Consider the following 25,431-nt stretch of genomic DNA (forward strand, 5'->3'; position numbering starts at 1 on the left):
TGGCCACAGACAAGTGCAACTTTTAAAGAAATCCAGGAGATCCACCCCCTCCAATCTATTATTGTCCTTGTGTCTCACCTGAATATAAATTTTGAAGCCCCTGCATTTTAATAGCCATTGTTAGAGTCACAGTTTCCTCTCGGAGTTTTGTTCACAGTCATTTATTTAATATGACATCATATTATGTAAGTATTGTGGAGAACAGGATAAGGCAGATTAAAAAATAGGAATCAGACATTAAAATGTAAATCATGGTAATTAGAATTATCAAAAAATGTGAATTATAATATTTCATATGCTTGTTTTCCCTTTATATCACACCTATCCATTGATCCAGAGGTTTTTTTGAGAAACCTTAGTGTTAGGAGAATAACAATGAAGAAACATTAATCCCAAATTCTATCTCCAGTGCTGGACTGGCTACATAATTTGTGATACCCAGTTCAAAATAAAAATATAGGATTGTTTATTAAAAAATAGAATTTCAAGATTGTAAAAATGACACATTAAACCAAAGTGCAAGTCTCTTCTGAAAAATAACACAAGTCTTGTGTCTATAAAGCTGGACCTGCTCAAATGCTAATTTCCCTATAAGGATATTTTTATTATCCTTACCAGATCACACTACCCATCCTATGAAATCTCATGACACTTTGTTCTTTTGTTTTACCAGGTCTTATAAAAATTGTAATAACCTCTTTCCATAATTACATCTATGCTATCTGAGAGCAGAGGACATGTTTCACTGATTCCCCCTAAACTGTGTAATAGTTTTTCTTTTTCAAAATATGTAATATGGTATATGGTTTTAAAAGCACAATGACATAAGAACTGTATATACTGCAAAGTCTTAGTCTCATCCTGCACCATCCAATTTGTTTCCCACTTATTTTCCACTTTCATTCATACCAATTTTGTTAGTTTATGTGTACATCCTTCTGGAGTCTCTTAAAGCTTATGTAAGCATTTACGAACATATATTTCTAGTCCTCCTCTTCCTTATATTTATTATATGTACACACACATACACACATACATATACACAAATACCATTCTGAACCTGCTTTTTTTCACTTAACCATATATATTAGACAATGTTCAATTAGACAACGTAGAGAATTCCCCATTGATACTTGAATTATTCCCAGTCTCTTGCTATTATAAAAAATATAGCAATGAATATTATAAATAATGCTATTTCATGTGTAAATACATATTTGTAGCATAAATGCCTAGCTACATAAAAAAGTTTTGCCAAATTATCTCCAATAAAGAATGTGATATTTGACATTCACTTCCACAGTATATGAAAAGACTTGTTTCCACCCACAACCTAATGGTTGTATATTTTTATCAAATATTTAGAACTTAGTATTCCTGCTGTATTATTTAACATTTGGATAATTATTACATATTATTAAATAGTTATTACATATAACTATTACTTGCAGCCTCAACTTATTTTTTATTTACATTTGTGTGTGTGTGAAAGTCACTCATTTGTGTCCAACTCTTTGCGACTCCATGGATTATACAGTCCATGGAATTCTCGAGGCCAGAATACTGGAGCGGGTAGTCTATCCCTTCTCCAGTGGATCTTACTGACCCAGAAATTGAACTGGGGTCTCCTGTATTGCAGGCGAAGTCTTTACCAACTGAGCTATTAGGGAAGCCCTTATTTGTATTTACTGGGTATACATTCTTAATTTTTAACATTTATAAATTGCATTATTTTTTTCATTCATCTTTGGCACAGAGATAAATTTTGATTTTTAGTTTAGTCATATGTTTTACTATATAAGTTAAACCCAAATATAAATTAAACCCATTTATATTTATTTATATAATAGATAATGCTTGAATTTAATTCTATTATGATATATTTTGTTTTCTGTAGGCTTTCTGTGTTTTTCCACATATAATACCCTTGATCCCTTCTTTCTTCTGTCATTCAGTATTCTTATTTTTAAATTGAGGTATAGTTAACTTACAATATTGTGTTAGTTTCAGGTATACAGCCATATATATATATATGATTCACATATTCAGCCATATATATATTCTTTTCTCTTATAGATTTTTATACGGTACTGAGTATACATACCTGTGCTGTATACTGCTGCTACTGCTAAGTCGCTTCAGTCATGTCCGACTCTGTGCGACCCCGTAGACGGCAGCCCACCAGGCTCCCCCGTCCCTGGGATTCTCCAGGCGAGAACACTGGAGTGGGTTGCCATTTCCTTCTCCAATGCATGAAAGTGAAAAGTGAAAGTGAAGTCACCGAGTCGTGTCCAACTCTCAGCGACCCCATGGACTCCAGCCTACCAGGCTCCTCCTTCCATGGGAGTTTCCAGGCAAGAGTACTGGAGTGGGGTGCCATTGCCTTCTCCGACCTGTGCTGTATAGTAGGTCCTTATTGGCTATCTATTTTGTATATGGTAATGTATATTTGTTAATCCTAATTTATCCTTCCCCACTTTTCCCTTTGGTAACAGTAAATTTGTTTTCTGTGCTTGTGGATCTATTTCTGTTTCGTATGTAAATTCATTAGTATCATTTTTTATATTCCACATATAAGTGATAGTGTATGATATTTATCTTTGTCTAGTCTTTGTCTATGTAGGCTAGACAAAGACAAATATGTAATACAAATAATAATATATTTCATATAATATCATACTATATATGATATTATATAATACTTAGTATGATAATCTCTAGGTCCATCCATGTTGCTACAAATATTCATACTTTTTATGACTAATATTCCACTGTAAATATATCTATCTATCTATTTATATATATATATATACCACATCTTATTTATCCATTCATCTATTGATGGAGATTTAGGTTGCTTTTTTTTTTTTTTAATTTTAACATCTTTAATTCTTACATGTGTTCCCAAACATGAACCCCCCTCCCACCTCCCTTCCCATAACATCTCTGTGGGTCATCCCCATGCACCAGCCCCAAGCACGCTGTATCCTGCGTCAGACATAGACTGGCGATTCAATTCTTACATATCTTCACTATTGTAAATAGTGCTGCAGTAAACATTGGGGTGTAGATATCTTTTCTCCAGCTATAAGCTCAGGAATGGCATTGCAGAATCATATAATTACTCTTTTTCTTATTTTTGAAAGGAATCTCCATGCTATTCACCATAGTGGTTCTGCCAATTTACATTCCCACCAACACTATAAAGGGTTCCTTTTTCTCCACACCCCCTCCAGTATTTATTGCTTGTAGTCTTTTTGACAATGGCCTTTCTGACCAGTTTGAAGTGATACCTCATTGTAGTTTTGATTTGCATTTCTCTAATAATTAGCAATGTTGAGCATCTTTTCATGTTCTTTCAGCCATCTATTAATATATGTGTTCTTTGGAGAGATATCTATTTAGATCTTCTGCCCATATTTTGATTAGCTTGTTTTTTTTTTTTTTAATTTTAGATATTGAGCTTTATCAGTTGTTTGTATATTTTGGAAATTATTCCCTTGTAGGATTTTCTCCCATTCTGTAGGTCATCTTTTTGTCTTGTTTATGGTTTCCTTTGTCATGCAAAAGCTTTTGAGTTTAATTAAATCCCATTTGTTTATTTTTGTTTTTATTTGCATTATTCTAGGTATATGGTTGCAAAAAGATACTACTGGGATTTATATCAAAGAGTGTTTTCCCTGTTTTCCTCTAAGAGTTTTATAGTATCCAGTCTTACATTTAGGTCTTTAATCCTTTTGAGTTTATTTTTATATATGGTGTTGAGAATGTTCTAGTTTCATTCTTTTACATGTAGCCATCCAATTTTCCCAGTACCACTTATTTAAGAGACTGTCTTTTCTCCATTGTATATTATATTCTTGCTACTTTGTCATAGGTTGACCATAGGTGCTGTGAATTTATTTCTGGGCTTTCTACCCTGTTTCATTGGTCTATGTGTCTGTTTTTGTTTCAGTTCCATATTGCTTTGATTATGGTAGCTTTGTAATGTGGTCTAAAGTCAGAGAGCCTGATTTCTCCAGCTCAATTTTTCTTTCTCAAGATTGCTTTGACTATTCAGAGTTCTTTGTGTTTTCAGAAGTTTTAAATTTTTTTGTCCTAGTTCTGTGAAAAATGCCATTGGTAAATTGATAGGGATTGTATTGAGCCTGTAGACTGCCTTGGGTATGAGAGTCATTTTGGACAATATTGATTCTTTCAGTCCAAGGACACTGTATATCTTTCCAACTGTTTGTGTTTTCTTCAGTTTCTTTCATCAGCATCTTCTAGTTTTCAGAGTATAGGTCTTTTGCCTCCTTAAGTAGGTATATTCTTAGGTATTTTATTCTTTTGCTACTATAGTAGATGAGATTGCTTCCTTAATTTCTCTTTCAGAGCTTTCATTGCTAGTGTGTAGAAATGAATCAGATGTCTGTGTATTAATTTTGTATTCTGACACTTTATCAAATTCACTGATGAGCCCTAGTAGTTTTCTGGTAGAGTCTTTAGGATTTTAAATGTCCAGTATCATGTTATCTGCAAACCATAACAGCTTGTACTACTTCTATTCCAATATGGATTCCTTTTACTTCTTTTTCTTCTTGGATTGCTGTAGCTATGACTTCTAACACTGTGGTGAATTAAAGTGGTGAGAGTGGGCATCCTTGTCTTGTTCCTGATCTTAGAGGAAAGATTTTTACTCCTGAGTATGATGTTAGCTGTGGGTTTGTCATATATAGCCTTTATTATGTTGAGGCAATACTATATTCTTATTGGCTAAACATCATCATCAATAATAGCTTGAATCCTTTTGTAACTCTCTTTTATCATGTAATTTTAGCACTAATAATCTAATTATTTCTAGTGTTTACTCTTATAGATCCCTAAAATTTTACCACTTGTTTTTCAGCTCTAAATTGTATCTTCAATTTAATTATATGAAGATTATACATTGGTATATTTATGCCATTGATGATCAGTTACTCAAAATGAGATAAATTTCCTACCATTTCTTTCTCCACATGTTCATGGCATAATTACTCACCTGGCAGGGTGAATAGTATTTGCACTGTATTTTGTCATACGTATCCTACTTTTTCCAGGCTAGCACTATTTGCCTGTGGCCTATCTTAAAGAAAAGATTGCCTAGTTATGAAACCTTTTTCGTGACTTTTCTTTCTTTCATTAGTATCTTTTGGGTGTTGTTTCATTGTCTTATAATATTAAATGGTGCTCTGAAGAAATCTGAAATCAGGATAATTTTAATTAAAGTAAATGTTTTTTTCTGGCTCTCCAAGGGATTCTTTCTTTTTATCAGCCTAATAAATTTGTGAGAATATTTTTCATATTGGTTACTGTTTTATGAACTTTTATTACATACATTCATTCTTTAAGGAAATGTTTGAATTATGTGTGTCATTTTCACCATGTTACTTTCACTATTTTCACTGTGTTAACTTCTGCTTTGTGAATACCATTTGTTTGATTGATATTCTTTGATTGAATTTTATATACTGAATTTCATATTCTTCCTAACCCCTAATTATTTATATTACTTCTTTTGTTTCATTTTATTTTCCTTTCAATTTTACTATACACATTGTTTCCTGTGGTTTCAGGAGTCAATTATCTATTTTTCCCCTTTTAATTTAGACAATTTCTGAAGCAATTTTACCATTTTATTTTTTAGATTTATTTCCTAAATTTTAATATCTTCTTCTTTCTGCTATCTAGCCATATCTTCTCTGAATACTTAACAATTCTATTTTGAAAACTTATTTCTTAGTAATGATTTCACTAAGGTACACATGTATGTCTATATATATTAATATATATGCACACTGTAAGTCCCCTACATATGAATGAGTTCCATTCTGAGAGTATATTCATAAGTCCAATTTATTTGTAAGTCAAACAAAGTTAGCCTAGGTATCCAACTAACAAAATCAGCTATATATTACTATAATGTATTAGATTTATAATGCCTTTCACACAAATAATACATAAAAAATAAACACAAAAAATAAAACATTTTTAGTCATATAGTATAGGACCTTAAAGGGACTTCCCTGTAGTTCAAATGATGAAGTATCTGCCTGCTATGCAGGAGACTAGGTTTCAATCCCTGGGTTGGAAAGATCCTCTGGAGAAGGGAATAGCTACCCACTCCAGAATTCTTGCCTGGAGAATCCCATGGACAGAGCGTGGACAGAGAAGCCTGGTGGGCTACAGTCTGTGGGGTTGCAAAGAGTCGGACATGGCTGAGCAACTAACACATACATAGTACCTTGAAAAATACAGTAATACATGACAATGGCTAGGATGCTGGGGCTGGCAAGAAGAGCTACCCACTGGAGGAGGGAGAGGAGCTGAAAAATTATAGAGCTGAACGATCATCAGCAATAGGAGATGGAGGGCAAGCTGCAACTGTACTGTCTCCTGATGCTGATGATTCTGAAGCCCAAGAAAAGTCTCCTGCATAGCAGGCAGATTCTATATCATTTGAACTACAGGGAAGTCCGTTTAAGGTACAATACTATATGACTAAAAATGTTTTATTTTTCATGGTTTTTTTATGTATTGTTTGTGTGAAAGCTATTATAAATCTATTACAGTACAGTCATAGAAAGCTAATTGCATTCGTTGGGTACCTAGGCTAACTGTGTTGGACTTACAAATAAATTAGACTTATGAACACACTCTTGACTTTATTTTTGGGGGCTCCAAAATTACTGCAGGTGGTGACTGCAGCCATGAAATTAAAAGATGCTTGCTCCTTGGAAGAAAAGCTTTGACAAACCTAGACAGCATATTGTATGGCAAAACCAATACAATATTGTAAAGTAAAAAATAATATAATAACATTAAAAATAAAAAAATAAGAAATAAAAAGTGGAGACATTACTTTGCCAGCAAAGGTCCATCTAGTCAAAGCTATGGTTTTTATGTAGTTATGTATGGTAGTCATGTATGGATGTGAGGGTTGGACTATAAAGAAAGCTGAGTGCTGAAGAATTAATGCCTTGGAACTGTGGTGTTGGAGAAGACTCCTGAGATTCCCTTGGACTGCAAGGAGATCCAACCACTTAACCCTAAAGGAAATCAGTCCTGAATATTCATTGGAAGGACAGATGCTGAAGCTGAAGCTCCAATATTTTGGCCACCTGAAGTGAAGAACTGACTCATTTGAAAAGATGCTGATGCTGGGAAAGATTGAAGGTGGGAGGAGAAGGTAATGACAGAGGATGAGATGGTTGGATGGTGTCACTGACTCAATGGACATAACTTGGAGCAAGCTCTGGGAGTTGGTGATGGGCAGGGAGGCCTGGCATGCTGCAGTCCATGAGGTCACAAAGAGTTAGATAGGAGTGATCAATTGAACTGAATGAAACTGATGTTGATGATACTGGTTCTGGTTCCTTGCTGGACTCCCTTCTATCTACCCTCTTGACAAAACAACCCTGTGATACCTGGGTGGTAGCTCTTTTTTGTGTCATAGATGACATGGTAGAGCTGGATTGGATTCTGAATGGCTGCTGTAACATTTGTGTACCATTCTACATTTGGGTTCTGTGCCTCAATAACTAACAGTGCCTCCTCAAATAAAGAAAATCTCCTTGCCATTTCCAACATCAGGAGTTTCTTCAATTCTTCAGTTACTTCCTCTTCCTCTTTTCTCTCTTTATCCTTCTTGGCATTTGGCACTTCTTAGCAGTACCAAATTTTATCCTTGCTTCTGGACATCCAGGTTTGCTGCTTTTATGCTTGCTTCTGAACATCTAGGCTTGAAATAAAGTATTGTACTTTGTACTTTGGGCTTTCCTGGTGCCTCAGTGGTAAAGAATCCTCTGGCCAAATACAGGAGAGGTGAAGAGGGTCCAATCCCTGGGTTGGGAAGATCTCCAGTATTCAGTACTGTGAAGTTAAGTACACAAAAACACAGCCACTTGTATAGGATGCACACACATGATAGTGTATGCCAGACACATGAAGTTATTTGGGTGATTGGATATATAAATGCACAATCCCATCTTTGAACGTTTGCACCCTGAATGTTCATATGTAGGGACATATTGAGTGTGTGTGTGTACATTTACAATATATATATAATAAATAAATATTAAATAAACTGATATTTAAATAAATAATAAATAAACATTAATGTTTATTAATTAAATAAAATTTTAATATATTTATTGATAATTATATTAAATATTAAATAAATAAATAAAATATATAGATATATTTAAAACCATGTTGAAACAGTTGGCCTGTAATTTCTAAATGCCATTCATATAAAATTGGGATTCCCCCAAGGCTCAAGTGGTAAAGAATGCTCCTACAATGCAGGGGATGCAGGTTCAATCCCTGTGTCAGAAAGATTCCTTGGAGTAGGAAATGGCAAGCCTCTCCAGTATTCTTGCCTGGAAAATTCCATGGACAGAGGAGCCGAGTGGGCTGAATATGTATGTGTGTGTGTGTGTGTGTATATATATATATATATATATATATATATATATATATATATATATATAATAGTCTTCTAGTAGGTTTTGGTTTTATTCATTGGTACACAGATGCTATTTTTCCATTTTCTTATATTTTTAAGAAATACTATAGTTATACTTTTTGTCACCTGTATTTGAAATAATTGCATTTCCCTGGGTCACATATTCATAAAATATCTTTGGAAGGGTGAAGGGTGAACTCTGTCATGTTTCTCTGTTTAAGGACTCCCAATGCTTTTGCTATTATGACAGTTCTTTTTTTTTTTTATTTCTTTCTTTCTTTTTTTTAATTTATTTATTTATATATATATTTTTAATTTTAAAATCTTTAATTCTTACATGTGTTCTTTTTTAAAAAAGTGGCTGTTCTGTGTGACCATGTGACCTTTACTTCTCATTCAGGATCTGATCTGGATGGGGAAACTTCCATTCTTAAGTTACCTCTAGCCTTTGCCTACCTAAGGAGATATTTTCCAAGTGTTCCCTTCATTTCAAAATGTTCTTTCTACCATAAGTCAAGATCCAAGGAGCGGTGGATGCGTGGGCACAGGAGGGCCTAGAGGAGTTATCCCACGTTGAAGGTCAGGAAGGGCGGTGGTAAGGAGATATCGCTCATCCAAGATAAGGAGCAGCGGCTGTGCTTTGCTGGAGCAGCCGTGAAGAGATACCCCACGCCCAAGGTAAGAGAAACCCAAGTAAGATGGTAGGTGTTACAAGAGGGCATCAGAGGGCAGACACACTGAAACCATACTCACAGAAAACTAGTCAATCTAATCACCCTAGGACCACAGCCTTGTCTAACTCAATGAAACTAAGCCATGCCTGTGGGGCCACCCAAGATGGGCGGGTCATGGTGGAGAGGTCTTACAGAATGTGGTCCACTGGAGAAGGGAATGGCAAACCACTTCAGTATTCTTGCCTTGAGAACCCCATGAACAATATGAAAAGGCAAAATGGTAGGATACTGAAAGAGGAACTCCCCAGGTTAGTAGGTGCCCAATATGCTACTGGAGATACATGGAGAAATAACTCCAGAATGAATGAAGGGATGGAGCCAAAGCAAAAACAATACCCAGCTGTGGATGTGACTGGTGATAGAGGCGAGGTCCAATGCTGTAAAGAGCAATATTGCATAGGAACCTGGAATGTCAGGTCCATGAATCAAGGCAAATTGGAAGTGGTCAAACAAGAGATGGCAAGAGTGAACATTGACATTCTAGGCATCAGTGAACTAAAATGGACTGGAATGGGTGAATTTAACTCAGATGACCATTATATCTACTACTGCGGGCAGGAATCCCTCACAAGAAATGGAGTAGCCATTATGGTCAACAAAAGAGTCCGAAATGCAGTATTTGGATGCAATCTCAAAAATGACAGAATGATCTCTGTTCATTACCAAGGCAAACCATTCAATATCACAGTAATCCAAGTCTATGCCCCAACCAGTATGCTGAAAAAGCTGAAGTTGAACGGTTCTATGAAGACCTACAAGACCTTTTAGAACTAACACAAAAAAGATGTCCTTTTCATTATAGGGAGTCAAGAAACACCTGGAGGAACAGGCAAATTTGGCCTTGGAATGTGGAATGAAGCAGGGAAAAGGCTAGTAGAGTTTTGCCAAGAGAACACACTGGTCATAGCAAACACCCTCTTCCAACAACACAAGAAAAGACTCTACACTTGGAAATCACATGGAAATCAGTCAACATCGAAATCAGATTAATTATGTTATTTGCAGCCAAAGATGGAGAAGCTCTATACAGTCAGCAATAACAAGACCAGGAGCTGACTGTGGCTCAGATAATGAACTCCTTATGACCAAATTCAGACTTAAATTGAAGAAAGTAGGGAAAACCACTAGACCATTCAGGTATGACCTCAATCAAATCCCTTATGATTATACAGTGGAAGTGAGAAATAGATTTAAGGGACTAGATCTGATAGATAGAGTGCCTGATGAACTATGGAATGAGGTTCATGACATTGTACAGGAGACAGGTATCAAGACCATCCCCATGGAAAAGAAATGCATAAATGTAAAATGGCTGTCTGGGGAGGCCTTACAAATAGCTGTGAAAAGAAGAGAGATGAAAAGCAAAAGAGAAAAGGAAAGATATAAGCATCTGAATGCAGAGTTCCACAGAATAGCAAGAAGAAATAAGAAAGGCTTCCTCAGTGATCAGAGCAAAGAAATAGAGGAAAACAAGAGAATGGGAAAGACTAGAGATCTCTTCAGGAAAATTAGAGATACCAAGGGAACATTTCATGCAAAGATGGGCTCAACAAAGGACAGAAATGGTAGGGACCTAACAGAAGCAGAAGATATTAAGAAGAGGTGGCAAGAATACACAGAAGAACTATACAAAAAAGATCTTCTCAACCCGGATAATCACGATGGTGTGATCACTCATCTAGAGCCAGACATCCTGGAATGTGAAGTCAAGTGGGCCTTAGAAAGCATCACTACAAAGAAAGCTAGTGGAGGTGATGGAATTCCAGTTGAGCTATTTCAAATCCTGAAAGATGATGCTGTGAAAGTGCTGCACTCAATATGCCAGCAAATTTGGAAAAGTCAGCAGTGGCCACAGGACTGGAAAAGGTCAGTTTTCATTCCAATTCCAAAGAAAGGCAATACCAAAGAACGTTCAAACCACTGCACAATTGCACTCATCTCACATGCTAGTAAAGTAATGCTCAAAATTCTGCAAGCCAGGCTTCAGCAATATGTGAACTGTGAACTTCCTGATGTTCAAGCTGGTTTTAGAAAAGGCAGAGGAACCAGAGATCAAATTGCCAACATCCGCTGGATCATGGAAACAGCAAGAGAGTTCCAGAAAAACATCAATTTCTGCTTTATTGACCATGCCAAAGCCTTTGATTGGTGGATCACAATAAACTGTGGAAAATTCTGAAAGAGATGGAAATACCAGACCACCTGACCTGCCTCTTGAGAAATCTGTATGCAGGTCAGGAAGCAACAGTTAGAACTGGACATGAAACAACAGACTGGTTCCAAATAGGAAAAGGAGTATGTCAAGGCTGTATATTGTCACCCTGCTTATTTAACTTATAGGCAGAGTACATCATGAGAAATACTGGACTCGAAGAAGCACAAGCTGGAATCAAGATTGCCAGGAGAAATATCAATAACCTCAGATATGCAGATGACACCACCCTTATGGCAGAAAGTGAAGAGTAGCTCAAAACCCTCTTGATGAAAGTGAAAGAGGAGAGTGAAAAAGTTGGCTTAAAGCTCAACATTCAGAAAACGAAGATCATGGCATCTGGTCCCATCACTTCATGGGAAATAGATGGGGAAACAGTGGAAACAGTGTCAGACTTTATTTTGGGGGGCTCCAAAATCAGTGCAGATGGTGATTGCAGCCATGAAATTAAAAGATGCTAACTCCTTGGAAGAAACTTTATGATCAACCTAGATAGCATATTGAAAAGTAGAGACATTACTTTGCTGACTAAGGTCCGTCTAGTCAAGGCTATGGTTTTACCTGTGGTCATGTATGGATGTGAAAGTTGGACTGTGAAGAAGGCTTAGCGCCAAAGATTTGATGCGTTTGAACCGTGGTGTTGGAGAAGACTCTTGAGAGTCCCTTGGACTGCAAGGAGAGCCAACCAGTCCATTCTGAAGGAGATCAGCCCTGGGATTTCTTTGGAAGGAATGATGCTAAAGCTGAAACTCCAGTACTTTGGCCACCTCATGTGAAGAGTTGACTCATTGGAAAAGACTGTGTGCTGGGAGGGATTGGGGGCAGGAGGAGAAGGGGACGACAGAGGGTGAGATGGCTGGATGGCATCACGGACTCGATGGACGTGAGTCTGAGTGAACTTTGGGAATTGGTGATGGACAGGGATGCCTGGCATGCTGCGATTCATGGGGTCGCAAATAGTCGGACACAACTGAGCGACTGAACTGAACCATAAGTCAAACCTTGGACACCAGACTCTTACTACCTCTTCTTTCTCTTTTATTTCTTTGGGGATTGAACCCTGCTTATTCAATCTGACTCAACAATACTTGAGGCTCAGAAATTACATATTTTCCAGGAGAGTATATTTGCCATCAACCTTAAGCCCCTACACACACCCTGATCTTCCTAGTAAACTACCATGCAAGTGTGCCTGCCCATATATTGTCCTGGACTCACCTGGTTTTGACCACAGTTACATTTATATTAAAGAGTGGGTCTCCTCACATACTTTTATTGAAAAAATTGTTTTTTTCCCCCACTTTTTATGTGTGGCTCTCTGTAATTTCCAGACAAAGTAGTCAAATTTGTGAATAAGCTCTCATTCTAATTTAACTATACCTGGATGTCTCCATCTAATACCCAATAGAATAGATTGGATAAAATTTTCAGGAGAAATTTCGTGACCTTACCACTCAACCATTTTATTTTTGGAGTTCCCTACTGAGAAAGATATTTTCAAATAAATAATATTCAAATGGAAGCAAAATGCCATTTCATAAGTACTGGGAAATTATTCAGTCATTCCTAATGCAGAGTTTACCTAAATTTGGAATGAGGATTTCTTTTTTAATATTCAGTTCAGTTCAGTTCAGTCACTCAGTTGTGTCTGACTCTTTTGCAATCCCATGAATTGCAGCACGCCAGGCCTCCCTGTCCATCGCCAACTCCCAGAGTTCACTCAAACTCGTGTCCATCATGTCAGTGATGCCATCCAGCCATCTCATCTTCTGTCATCCCTTTCTCCTCCTGCCTCCAATCCCTCAAAGCATCAGAGTCTTTCCCAATGAGTCAACTCTTCGCATGAGGTGGCCAAAGTACTAGAGTTCCAGCTTTAGCATTAGCCCTTCCAAAGAACACCCAGGGCTGATCTCCTTCAGAATGGACTGGTTGGATTTCCTTGCAGTCCAAGGGACTCTCCAGAGTCTTCTCCAACTTTAATGTTATTATTATTTTAATTTCTATTTATGTATTTGTTTTATTTTTGCCTGCACTGGGTCTTCATTGCTATGTGTGGACTTTGTGTAGTTGTGGAGAGTAGGAGGATATTCTCTAGTTGCCATGCATGGGCTTATTGTGGTGGCTTCTCTTGTTACTGAGCATGGACTCTAGGCATGCAGGCTTCAGTAGTTGTGGTGCAGGGGCTCCAGAGCTCAGGCTCAGTAGTTATAGTGCATGGGCTTAGTTGCTCCACAGCATGTGCGATCTTCCAGGACCAGGGACTGAACCAGTGTCCCTTGCATTGCAAGGCAGACTCTTAACAACTGGACCACCACGGAAGACCTTAATGGGGATTTCTTTGCTTTCCTTTTCCCCTTCCTCTAACAAAGGGTATTAGCCAAGTCATCTAAACAAACTCTGGCATCACCTCTTAACTCTGTTGTGGGTGCATGACAGAGAACAAAGAAGAAAAGGATAGGATATGGTAAGGTTCTGCCCAAGTGAGCTGGCTCTATGGGGGACATAAAGCACAGGAGAGAGACTGCAGATATGCTTTGATATCTAAGGCAAAGTAAAACATGGCTAATCTAAGAGATCAGATTTTGAGTGAAGATTATAACAAGCATGAGAAAGAGAATGAAAATGTGAAATGTGTCTTCTGCTGAAAACTGAAAAAAATGTGAGAAGAATGAATCGAATTTACCTTCTCCACCACCTGGCATATAACAGACACTAAATCAATATTTATTACATCTAAATCATTTTTGACATATTTCAACACTTGTATGTATGAGACATTTTAGAAATTCATTTCCAAAAATTAACTCACCGTTATAATTTAACTCAAGAACTTTATTTTTGTGAAGTTTCTCTCTTTGGGCTTTTGTTCATAGACACTTCTTAATAATATTACACTCTGAATATAGATCATGCAAACCTAGCTGTTTCTTATCCAAGGAAACATTGACCTATCTAAAGCTCTGCCTTAATATAGATATGCTTTATTATTTGCTTTCCAAACTCAGATTATCTTGCAAGACAATCTTGACTAAGGGGTCTAGAGAAGTAAAGAGAGGTTCGTTTTCATTTGAAGAAATACTTTAGAAGCTTCTAAAAGTGAATTGCCAATTTTGCCTTTATCACAAATTAGTCAATGTTCATAAATTATAAGAATATCTTTTTACTCTCATAAAATTATGTTATCTCTATTTTCAGTATTACTTAGTGGAAAAATAGGAAAAATAACCACAAGACCAAAAAAAAAAAAAATGAGTAAATAGAAAATGAGTATTCAAAATAGAAACTACCACACTTGAGTGTTTATTGTATGCCAGCGGGTTCTAACAGCTTCATTTTAAAAACAAAGAAATTTAAATGCAAAGTTTTTTCGTCCAAGATCATCCAGTAAGCAAAAGATAGAGCAGACACTTGGGCCTAGCTAGTTTGAACCAAACCTTTCTTGTTTGCCACATTGGCTTTCCTCTAGGAAGCCCTGGAATAAGTGTATTCAAATATGGATCAGGAACAAAAAGAATGCTAGAGATTCCATTTTATGTGGTATTTTGTGAAAAACACATATGTGGCTACGGAAGCTGAAAGAAATAGGTCCAGCTGGTTAGCTTACGGGATTTTAAAATTGCATGTCTAAAAATGAAGTCAGCGCATTTCCCCAAACCTTTTTTGCTATATGTCCTCTTCCTCCATGATAAATACCAGCAGTTACTGCATTTTAGAAGCAAAGAGTAGAAAGTCATTTCTGACTCTTCCCCCACCTGTATCACCCTTTATATATACTGTAAATTTCTATTCAGATTTCTTTAAGAATCCTCAAGCCTGGATACTTCTCATGATCAACACTTGATGTTGTTTAAAAAAAAAACATCACTTCTAGATTAGTACAGTAACAGCCCAGATGTCCCTCCCTTGTAGTGTTCTCAAGCTCAGCCCATCTCCATCCAATTCTTCATCCTGTAACTCAGAATGATTTTTTTTAATTGATTTTATCATGTGACTTCCCTATTTACAGTCCTTCTCAATTCCTCTCAGGTTAAAATCCAAATGGTGTAATAATGTATAACAAAGATGAAAGTGTACCTCATATTCTCTGGTATAGGAGAAGAATTAATTCAGTGGTTGCAGGCTGAAGATGACTAGCTCAGGTTCGGAAATACTTAATTTGGGTGCTTATGGGATATACATTAGGAGATGTCCATCTGACATTTGGATATGTATCATATATATATATATATATATATATATATATATATCTTCACCAGTCCCTCCTCTCAAGAAAGAAACCAGGCCAATTTATTCATAGGAAAATACTAGTAACACTGTTATCACTTATCCCAAGAGCATTTCTTTGTATTAAACAACTCATTTATACATATAAATTAATTTCAAAACATCAAATCTCAAACAGAGCAGAGTTAAGTTGGAAAGATATTTTTTAAGGGTAGGTCTCAGCCCTTCAAATCATGCTGCTTGTATATTTCATATATGCAGTAAGAGGTGCTGGTTTCAGAGAAACTGCTGGAAAACTCACTGTGGCTGAAACATGCAAATCAGTGCAGAATGTTTGCTGGGGGGTAAGTCAGAGCAATGCCACTGAGGAAGCCTACACATGCATATCTCATTGGTGACATCTTGAGCTCTGTTAATCAATTCCTATTTGAGATAAATGCATCTGCTGGTATCTCAAAAGGCTAGATTCACAGAACCGTGACTAAGATATTTCATGGATGCTCTCCAAGGACTTTAAAAGACAGAACGGCAGGAAATTTACTAAATCCATACGGCTAACCTGAAGAAAACGTTAAGCAAAATTCAGAATCTTCCTTTACAGTCTGCAAATTTTGATAATGTCATAATTTTGTCTACCAGTTTCTAGAGCTGTGATTTATTGTAACGCTATGTTAACTGGACTAACAAGAGGTGCTAATTCCTGTCCCAGAAAATAAAATATGCCAGCATTTTATTTCCCTGTTTAATAGTCCCCTCAAAATATTTAGGAAGTAGAGCTGAGGAAAAACAAACAAACAAACAAACAAAAACACCTGAGAAGACAACAGAGAATTATAGGACTTTTATTTAAAGGGAGGCAGTACAGAATTTGGCTCACAGTTACGCACAGAAGTCCTAAGGGCTACCTATGACATCTTTACCTCAGATTGTTTCTCTCCTAAATCATCTATAATAGAGGCCTGAGGCATTGTGAAGTAAACCCTGAAGCTCACTGCACACAGACTCTAAGGGATATCATTTTCATGGTTCGGTTAACAAGAGAAGTGAAACACGCCATTATTTGACTTACTTAAAATGTACCCTTTTCGTGTTTTAAGCTCTCCTATCCCATATATTTGCAATTATGGCCCTTAGCTTTCTCCTTGAAACTGTCGTCCTCTGCTTGTTTCTCCTTTTGTTCCCTATGACATTTTTTACTTCATAGCTTCCAGCTATCCCTCAACCACAAAGGTAGTTGAAGCAACATCCAAAAATATCTGCTCCCAGGAGCTGTTAGTTCTGTGCTTAGAGTATAAAACTGGTCTCAAGCCTGAGTAATAACTGAATTCATGAATCTCAATTCCCAGATGACATTAATAGCAGCATAGAGCAGGAAGCAGAGTTATGTTAATTTCTGCAGGTAATGCGTGAAAGCAGATAGGGAAAGCTTGAAAGGTCAACATCTGCTGCCATGCAGGAGTGCTGCAAAATGTGATTGGCCAGTAAATGTCAACACCATGTTCTAAAATCTACATGCCACCCTTTGAATTTAATCTTAGCTTGCAGCCCGGCTAACAATCATGCAGCATGTTTCAAAAGCCCTTGAATTCTAAAATGGAATTGTATGATTGCATTCCCATGGCAATAAGACACCTGTAAATTACAAACTTGTCATTTAATCAGCATAAATGTAGGGAGTTTGTACAACTACTGTGAATTTTTTTCATAGCTATTTTCAGGGGAGGCTGAAGACCTCTTAATGATTATATAACATAACAGACTGCATGTCTAACTGTTGCCATGGTATTATGTACTTCTTTTCTTTTAAAGAAGTGACTGGAATGTAGCACAGATAATGAATCTAATTGATTGTCCTCTGCTCCACACATATATGCTTTGTATTCTCTTCCTCTGTGCTCTTCCTTCTTTACACTCCATATTGGATTCACTGGTACACATTTGCTCAGTGACAAAAATGACTCTTATGAAGCAGCCCCCCCTTATAAAAAGAAATAAATATAAAAATGATCTGCTTTGAAAAATATCTATATCACAAAAGTGTATGGATAAAGACTATAGAAAAAAATTTTTACCTCCTCAACACAAACTGTCAGATTAATCAGTAAGGAGAAAGACAATACATATTTCTTTTTTTTTTTTAAGTAGTTTATAGTCTGTATACTCATAATGTCCAAGGTTATCATAAGAAGTTCTCTTCAATCAAATACTAAATGTGCTAGTGAATCTCAAACATTCCAGATATTCAAATTCAGTTAATTATCAGCAGCTTTGATAACTGGGTTTTTAGATTATGATTAATTATTATTGATGTATATTTGCCAATTACAACACAAGCACAAAATTTAATACAATTGACTTTCACTCTCATAGTATTTGCAAATTGACCAAATAAAACTTTCATAAAAATGTTTTAGTTTGAGTAATTATTTTGAACAGAATCTTAAATTATTGGCTTGAGTGTATAGTTTCATTTTTACTTCTAAAAAAATGATGAGAAATAGATACATGTTAAAATATGTATTTTTCTTTCTCTTTTAAAGGAAGTGGATAAATATAGACACTTCCTGGGTTGCTGTTAGGTATATACAAGTTAGCTGAAACATAAATGACGTGCTCACATTTAATATGTCAGATGTACATGTTAGGGTTTACAAAAGTTAAGATTTTAAAAAGTCTGCTTTAAGGAGAAGAAGGAACTCAATATGGAAAATACTGCATTATTAGAAAGCTCTTTCATTTGATTGACAACTTAAAATACAAATCTAATGCTTGCCTGTGAACATGTGAAATGTCATTTCCTTCATTTTAGTGATATTACAGTGTGAAAGTTGAAGCACTGGTTTAAGTGTCCACCTTTAATTCTATTCACACACTTTTGAAGCAGTCATACTACTGGGCACAATTTTTTACTTTCTTCCATGAACTAATCAAGCAGGTTTTTAATAATGCTAAGAAACCTATTAATCCAAGTGTGGAGATTAGAACAAGATGAACAAAATGAGCCATACTAGTTGTCTGTTGTCAGTTTATGTTACATTCAAGATTACTGACCAGTGAGGAATTTACCATCCTTCTACGTTTAACCTAGAAGATATTATGGGTGTGTACACACACACACACACACACACACACACACACACACATATCTCAATACATACACAGTTTTCCTTCCCTATGTTCAGTTTGTCACATGGAGAATTCACCCATGGATTTTTTGCAAACTGACTTGGGAAATATGAATTTTCAATGAAAGTAAATAAAGCACAGTGGCATGTCCTGTCACTCTTCCAAATGAAAAAGATACAAGTCCCATTAGTCACAAAAAGCAGCATAAGTACCATGACTTTGATTTTCCCTTTTTGCATCATAAACACTGGAAGAAATTTTACTGAATGTGTGACTTTAAAAAAGAATTATAGGTAATCTTTTTTTTTAAAAAGAATTATTAAAATCTGCCAGTTTAAAAAAAAAAAATCTGCCAGTTACTGAAATTGCCAAATATAGCTTCTATGTGTTCTTCCTTTGAAACTGAATGCTTACTAATAAAACTTGATCTGAAATATTTATAATGTAATGGTTTATTATACACTACCTTATATCTCATACATCTCCAATGTTTTCCTATATGCTAGTGATTCCTAAATTTGTACTTTCTTTTTTCAGCACCACCCTAAAATATTCACAAGAAATCCATATCGAGATTATAGGAACCACATACTCACCATATACAAAATTATATGAGGAACTTTTTACCTCCTTTTCCTTCAGTCATTCTCTAATTGATATTGACTTCACCTAAAACAGGAAAATTGGTATCATCTTTGCTCCCTTCCTTCTAGATCATTCCTAAAATATGAATGGTAGCAAATACTGACGTCTGAAATGCATCTGTAACTTGTCTCCCTTTCTCTTTCCTTCTGGACCAGTAGTCCAGAAACTACTGAGAGATGATGAGGATGATTGCCATTACAATAACCCCTGGAGATATGGGAAAGTAACCTCTAGGAAACAAACATTTTAATGATGTAAAAACCTTTACCCAATTTCTGAAAAAATGTCACAAGGGCGTGAAACTGTTAATAAGTACAATTAGACTACATGTTTATAATATGAAAAAGCAATGTAAAGTAAAGTACAGTCCCAATCCAGTAAACAAGTGCTAAATGAAGACATGGAGAGAAGGAAATGTCCCAGGTTAAAGTCTCACTGTAGTCTTATTCAAAGTTCTTGAGTATTTTAAATCTAAAGACCAAAAAGTCATAACCTTGGCTATAACCTCAGTAGTCAATGACCATCATCTTATGGCTTCACTTCCTGGCATTCATGTTGAATATTTTACCAGCAGCTTTACAAATTTTCTTATCAGTTCAGTTCAGTCGCTCAGTCGTGCCTGACTCTTTGTGATCCCATGGATTTGCTAATAAAATACAAGTAATGTTTTTTTGTCTAGTTTTCTTAACACTCATTTCTTCCTTCTTGCCACTCATCATTCCTCTCCATCCTCTGAACTACGACTTTTCAGAAGAACCCTTCACCCATTACCTTCCTTTTGCTCCATCTCCCTTCCTTTGTAGCTGAGATTGTTTTGTTCTCTGCTAATGTTACACAGCAATCTGGGAGTATACCATAATAGAGAATATGGGATTCAGTTCAGTTCAGTCACTCAGTCGTGTCCAACTCTTTGCGACCCCATGAATCGCAGCACGCCAGGCCTACCTGTCCATCACCAACTCCCGGAGTTCACTCAGACTCACGTCCATCGATGTCAGTGATGTCATCCAGCCATCTGATCTTCTGTCATCCCCTTCTCCTCCTGCCCCTAATCCCTCCCAAAATCAGTCTTTTCCAATGAGTCAACTCTTTGCATGAGGTGGCCAAAGTACTGGAGTTTCAGCTTTAGCATCATTCCTTGCAAAGAAATCCCAGGCCTGATCTCCTTCAGAACGGTCTGGTTGGATCTCCTTGCAGTCCAAGGGACTCTCAAGAGTCTTCTCCAACACCACAGTTCAAAAGCATCAATTCTTCGGTGCTCAGCTTTCTTCACAGTCCAACTCTCACATCCATACGTGACCACTGGAAAAACCTTAATGAATAATATTTGCATTTATTGGCAATATCTAGATATAATGCATGAGTTCAAAAACAGGCAGGAGTAGAATATATGTTGAAGCAAGAAGCCCTCTTGACAGTTCATAAGGTAGATGGTGACAATAGCCATGAAATTAAAAGACGCTTACTCCTTGGAAGAAAAGTTATGACCAACCTAGACAGCATATTAAAAAACAGAGACATTACAAAGGTCTGTCTAGTCAAGCTTACGATTTTTCCAGTAGTCATGTATGGATGTGAGAGCTGGACTATAAAGAAAGCTGAGCAATGAAGATTTGATGCTTTTGAACTGTGGTATTGGAGAAGACTCTTGAGAGTCCCTTGGACTGCAAAGAGATCCAACAAGTCCATACTAAAGGAGATCAGTCCTGGATGTTCATTGGAAGGACTAATGTTAAAGCTGAAACTCCAATACTCTGGGCACCTGATGCAAAGAGCTGACTCATTTGAAAAAACCCTGATGCTGGGAAAGATTGAGGGCAGGAGGAGAAGGGGACAACAGAGGATGAGATGGGTGGATGGCATCACCGACTCAATGGACATGAGTTTGGGTAAACTCTGGGAGTAGGTAGTGGACAGGGAGGCCTGGCGTGCTGTGGTTCATGGGGTCACAAAGTGTCAGACACGACTGAGCGACTGAACTGAACTGAACTGATGATAGATGGATAGCTGCTTGTTCCACTATATAGACTAATGGCTCTTTTGTCAACACAACTTCTCAAAAGGAGTGAGTGAATGAGAGTTAAAACCAGAAATAGCTAAGCAGTGACACTGAGATTAGGCCATCCAGTCAGAGGACTGAGGTACTGTTTCCTTTTTTATTTTTTTTTATCTTATTTGTGTGTGTGTGTTTCCTTTTTTAAAATGACATGAAATTTAAGGAGAGTTGTGGAGAAGGCAATGGCACCCCACTCCAGTACTCTTGTCTGGAAAATCCCATGGATGGAGGAGCCTGGTGGGCTGCAGTCCATGGGGTCGCAAAGAGTCAGACACGACTGAGCTACTTAACTTTCACTTTTCACTTTCATGCGTTGGAGAAGGAAATGGCAGCCCACTCCAGTGTTCTTGCCTGGAGAATCCCAGGGATGGGGGAGCCTAGTGGACTGCCGTCTATGGGGTTGCACAGAGTTGGACACGACTGAAGCGACTTAGCAGCAGCAGCAGTATTAGTTGAACAGTTCATAACACATCTACTTCTTTGAAACTCAGTTCAGTTCAGTTGCTCAGTCTTGTCCAACTCTGAGTGACCCCATGAACCGCAGCATGCCAGGCCTCCCTGTCCATCACCAACTCCTGGAGTTCACCCAAACTCATGTCCATTAAGTCAGTGATGCCATCTCATCCTCTGTAATCCCCTTCTCCTCCTGCCCTCAATCCCTCCCAGCATCAGGGACTTTTCCAATGAATCAACTCTTTGCATGAGGTGGCCAAAGTACTGGAGTTTCAGCTTCAGCATCAGTCCTTCCAAAGAACACCCAGGACCGATCTCCTTTAGAATGGACTGGTTGAATCTCCTTGTAGTACAAGGAACTCTCAAGAGTCTTCTCCAACACCACAGTTCAAAAGCATCAATTCTTCGGTGCTCAGCTTTCTTCACAGTCCAACTCTCACATCTATACATGACCACTGGAAAAACTATAGCCTTGACTAGACAGACCTTTGTTGGCAAAGTAATATCTCTGCTTTTTATTATGCTATCTAGGTTGGTCATAACTTTTCTTCCAAGGAGTAAGCGTCTTTTAATTTCATGGCCCATCTGCAGTGATTTTGGAGCCCAGAAAAATAAAGTCAGCCATTGTTTCCACTGTTTCCCCATCTATTTGCCATGAAGTGATGGGACCAGATGCCGTGATCTTATTTTTCTGAATGTTGAGCTTTAAGCCAACTTTTTCACTCTCCTCTTTCACTTTCATCAAGAGGCTTTTTAGTTCCTCTTCACTTTCTGCCATAAGGGTGGTGTCATCTGCATATCTGAGGTTATTGATATTTCTCCCAGCAATCTTGATTCCAACTACTATTTATAAAATAATCCTATAGAAGATGAATAGAATAAGTGATGACAGCAACACCAACATTGAACTGAAAGAAGGAACCTGGGTATATTTCTTACCTTTTAAGTATGTCATTCTAAAAAACCTAAGAAGTTAGTTAAAATCCACAGTCTGAAATGAGATTTCTTTACTCAGAATGTATTGAAGGGTCATTCACTTTTTTGTATTTTCTTTGTTAGCTTATTACTTATTTTCCTATTTATTAAACAGAATATTAAATGTATTTATAAAATAAATTTTGATAGTGTACAGTTTCATTGTCAAATATCTCTTATACAAACATCCACAAACATGTGTGGGCATGCTAGCCTAAATATGAAGGAAGAGCAGTGATCTTTGATGAAACTATCAAAGTGCTATTAGCTATGCGTTTAACCTGCTGCAGTAGCTATATGTTTAATCTGCTGCAGTTTAGAAACATTTTCAAGAATCCTGTCCCTTTCCTCATCCAGCAGAGAAGATTGAACGGGTCTCCTAACTCTACTGATGATAAGAAGGCACAGATAAACCGGAGAAGTCATGCTTGCCTTTAGGGATTCACCTGGTAAATTGCTGCTTAAAGAGTGCTGTCAATAAGTTAACTTCTTCACTGTTGGAAGCAATTCTCTACTGGCAGTGAGATGGACAAGATGACCTAATAGATCTTTTTTCATCTCAAGATCCAACGTTTCTTGTCAAGAAATTGTGATTAGAGAACAGAAACAGTGTTTAGGGCCTGTCCACAAATTTTTAACTTTAAAAGAACTTCTATTTTAATATGTTCTTCTTTTTGTAAACTAAAAGAAACTTAAAATCTCTAAAAGCAAGCTTCCTTTACTCATATATTGCATTGCTGTATTTATTTTCTTAAATAATGATAATGATTAAGAGATATTCTGGGACTTAAATTTATAGGATAACAGTTCCCTCTTGCCCCCCTTTTTTCCTCCTAACATCTACTTTACCTGAAATGGAAGACTTTTCCTCTTCCGTTTCTATACCTTGTAGTCAGCAGAGAGATACAGTGGATTTGTTGAAAGCACAGACTTTGAAAACAGGTTGTGTTTATAGTCCTACCATCTATTAACTATATGACACTAGACAAATAACACCATCCTCCCTTATGGAGATTTTAGGTTGGTGCAGAAGTAACTGTGACTTTTGCAATTGTTGAAATTTGCCATTTGCCATTGAAATATGTTCTAAATTAAATATGGTTACGTTATACATCACTTTAATGTGCATTTCTTGCTTTATGTTCTTTTTGTTATTGAATTATCACTTGCTGCTTATTTTATATTTATTTTAGACTATGAAAATGATATTAAATGAAAAACACATTCAAGTGATTTTCTTATTTGAGTTCAAAATGGGTCATAAAGCAGTGGAGACAACTCACTCCACTGGCCATCAGCAACAACACATTTGGCCCAGGAACTGCTAAGGAACATATAGTGCAGTGGTGGTTCAACAAGTTTTGCAAAGGAAACAAGAGTCTTGAAGATGAGGAGTGTAGTGGCCAGCCAGCAGAAGTTGAGAACGACAATTGAGAGCCATCATTGAAGCTGATCCTCTTCCATATTCACAAGTAGTTGCCAAAAACTCAATGTCTATCATATTACAATTGTTTGGCATTTGAAGCAAATTGGAAAGGTGAAAAAGCTCAAAAACCTGGTGCCTCATGAGCTGATGGCAAATCAAAAAAATCATCAATTTAAAAGTAATTAACCTCCAATTAAAATAAATAAATTAAAAAAATAAAGTGTCATCTTCTCTTATTCTACACAACAGTGAACGATTTCTTGATCTGATTGTGACATGCAACAAAAAATGGATTTTATGTGACAATCAACAATGACCAACTCAGTGGTTGGACCAAGAAGAAGCTCCAAAGCACTTCACAAAGCCAAATTGGGCCAAAAAAAAGTCACAGTCACTGTTTGGGGATCTGCTGTCCATCTGATCCACTACAGCTTTCTGAACCCTGGTGAAACCTTTATATTTGAGAAGTGTGCTCAGCAGATCAATGAGATACACCAAAAGCTGCAATCCCTGCTGCTGGCATTGGTCAACAGAAAGGGCCCTGTTCTCCTCCATGACAACACCTGACTGCACATTGAACAACCAGTGCTTCAAAAGTTGAACGAATTAGGTTACAAAGTTTTGCCTCATCCACCATATTCACCTGACCTTTTACCAACCAACTACCGCTTATTCAACCATCTTGACAACATTTCATGGGGAAAATGCTTCCCCAAACACAGATTTTTATGTACAGGAATAAGCAAACTTATTTGTTGTTGGCAAAAATGTGTTGATTGCAATGGTTTCTATTTTGATGACTAAAGATGTGTTTGAGCCTAGTTACAATGATTTAAAATTCATGGTCCGAAACCATAATTACATTTGCACCAACCTAATAATAGCAGCACCTACCTTATGGGACTGTTGTAAGAGTAAAATTAGTTAATTTATGTAAAACCTTTAGAAAGATACCTGACAAATGCTAAATATTACATGAGTGTTTGCTTCTCTGTTGGGTCTTCTGTGTAGGCGGGATCTTTGTTCCATCATGTGGGATCTTTCGTTTTGGCACATGGATTCTCTAGTTGTGGCGGGGGGCTGAGTGATTAT

The sequence above is a fragment of the Budorcas taxicolor genome, chromosome 21, assembly GCF_023091745.1.
Source record: "Budorcas taxicolor isolate Tak-1 chromosome 21, Takin1.1, whole genome shotgun sequence".
NCBI classification, from domain to species: domain Eukaryota; kingdom Metazoa; phylum Chordata; class Mammalia; order Artiodactyla; family Bovidae; genus Budorcas; species Budorcas taxicolor.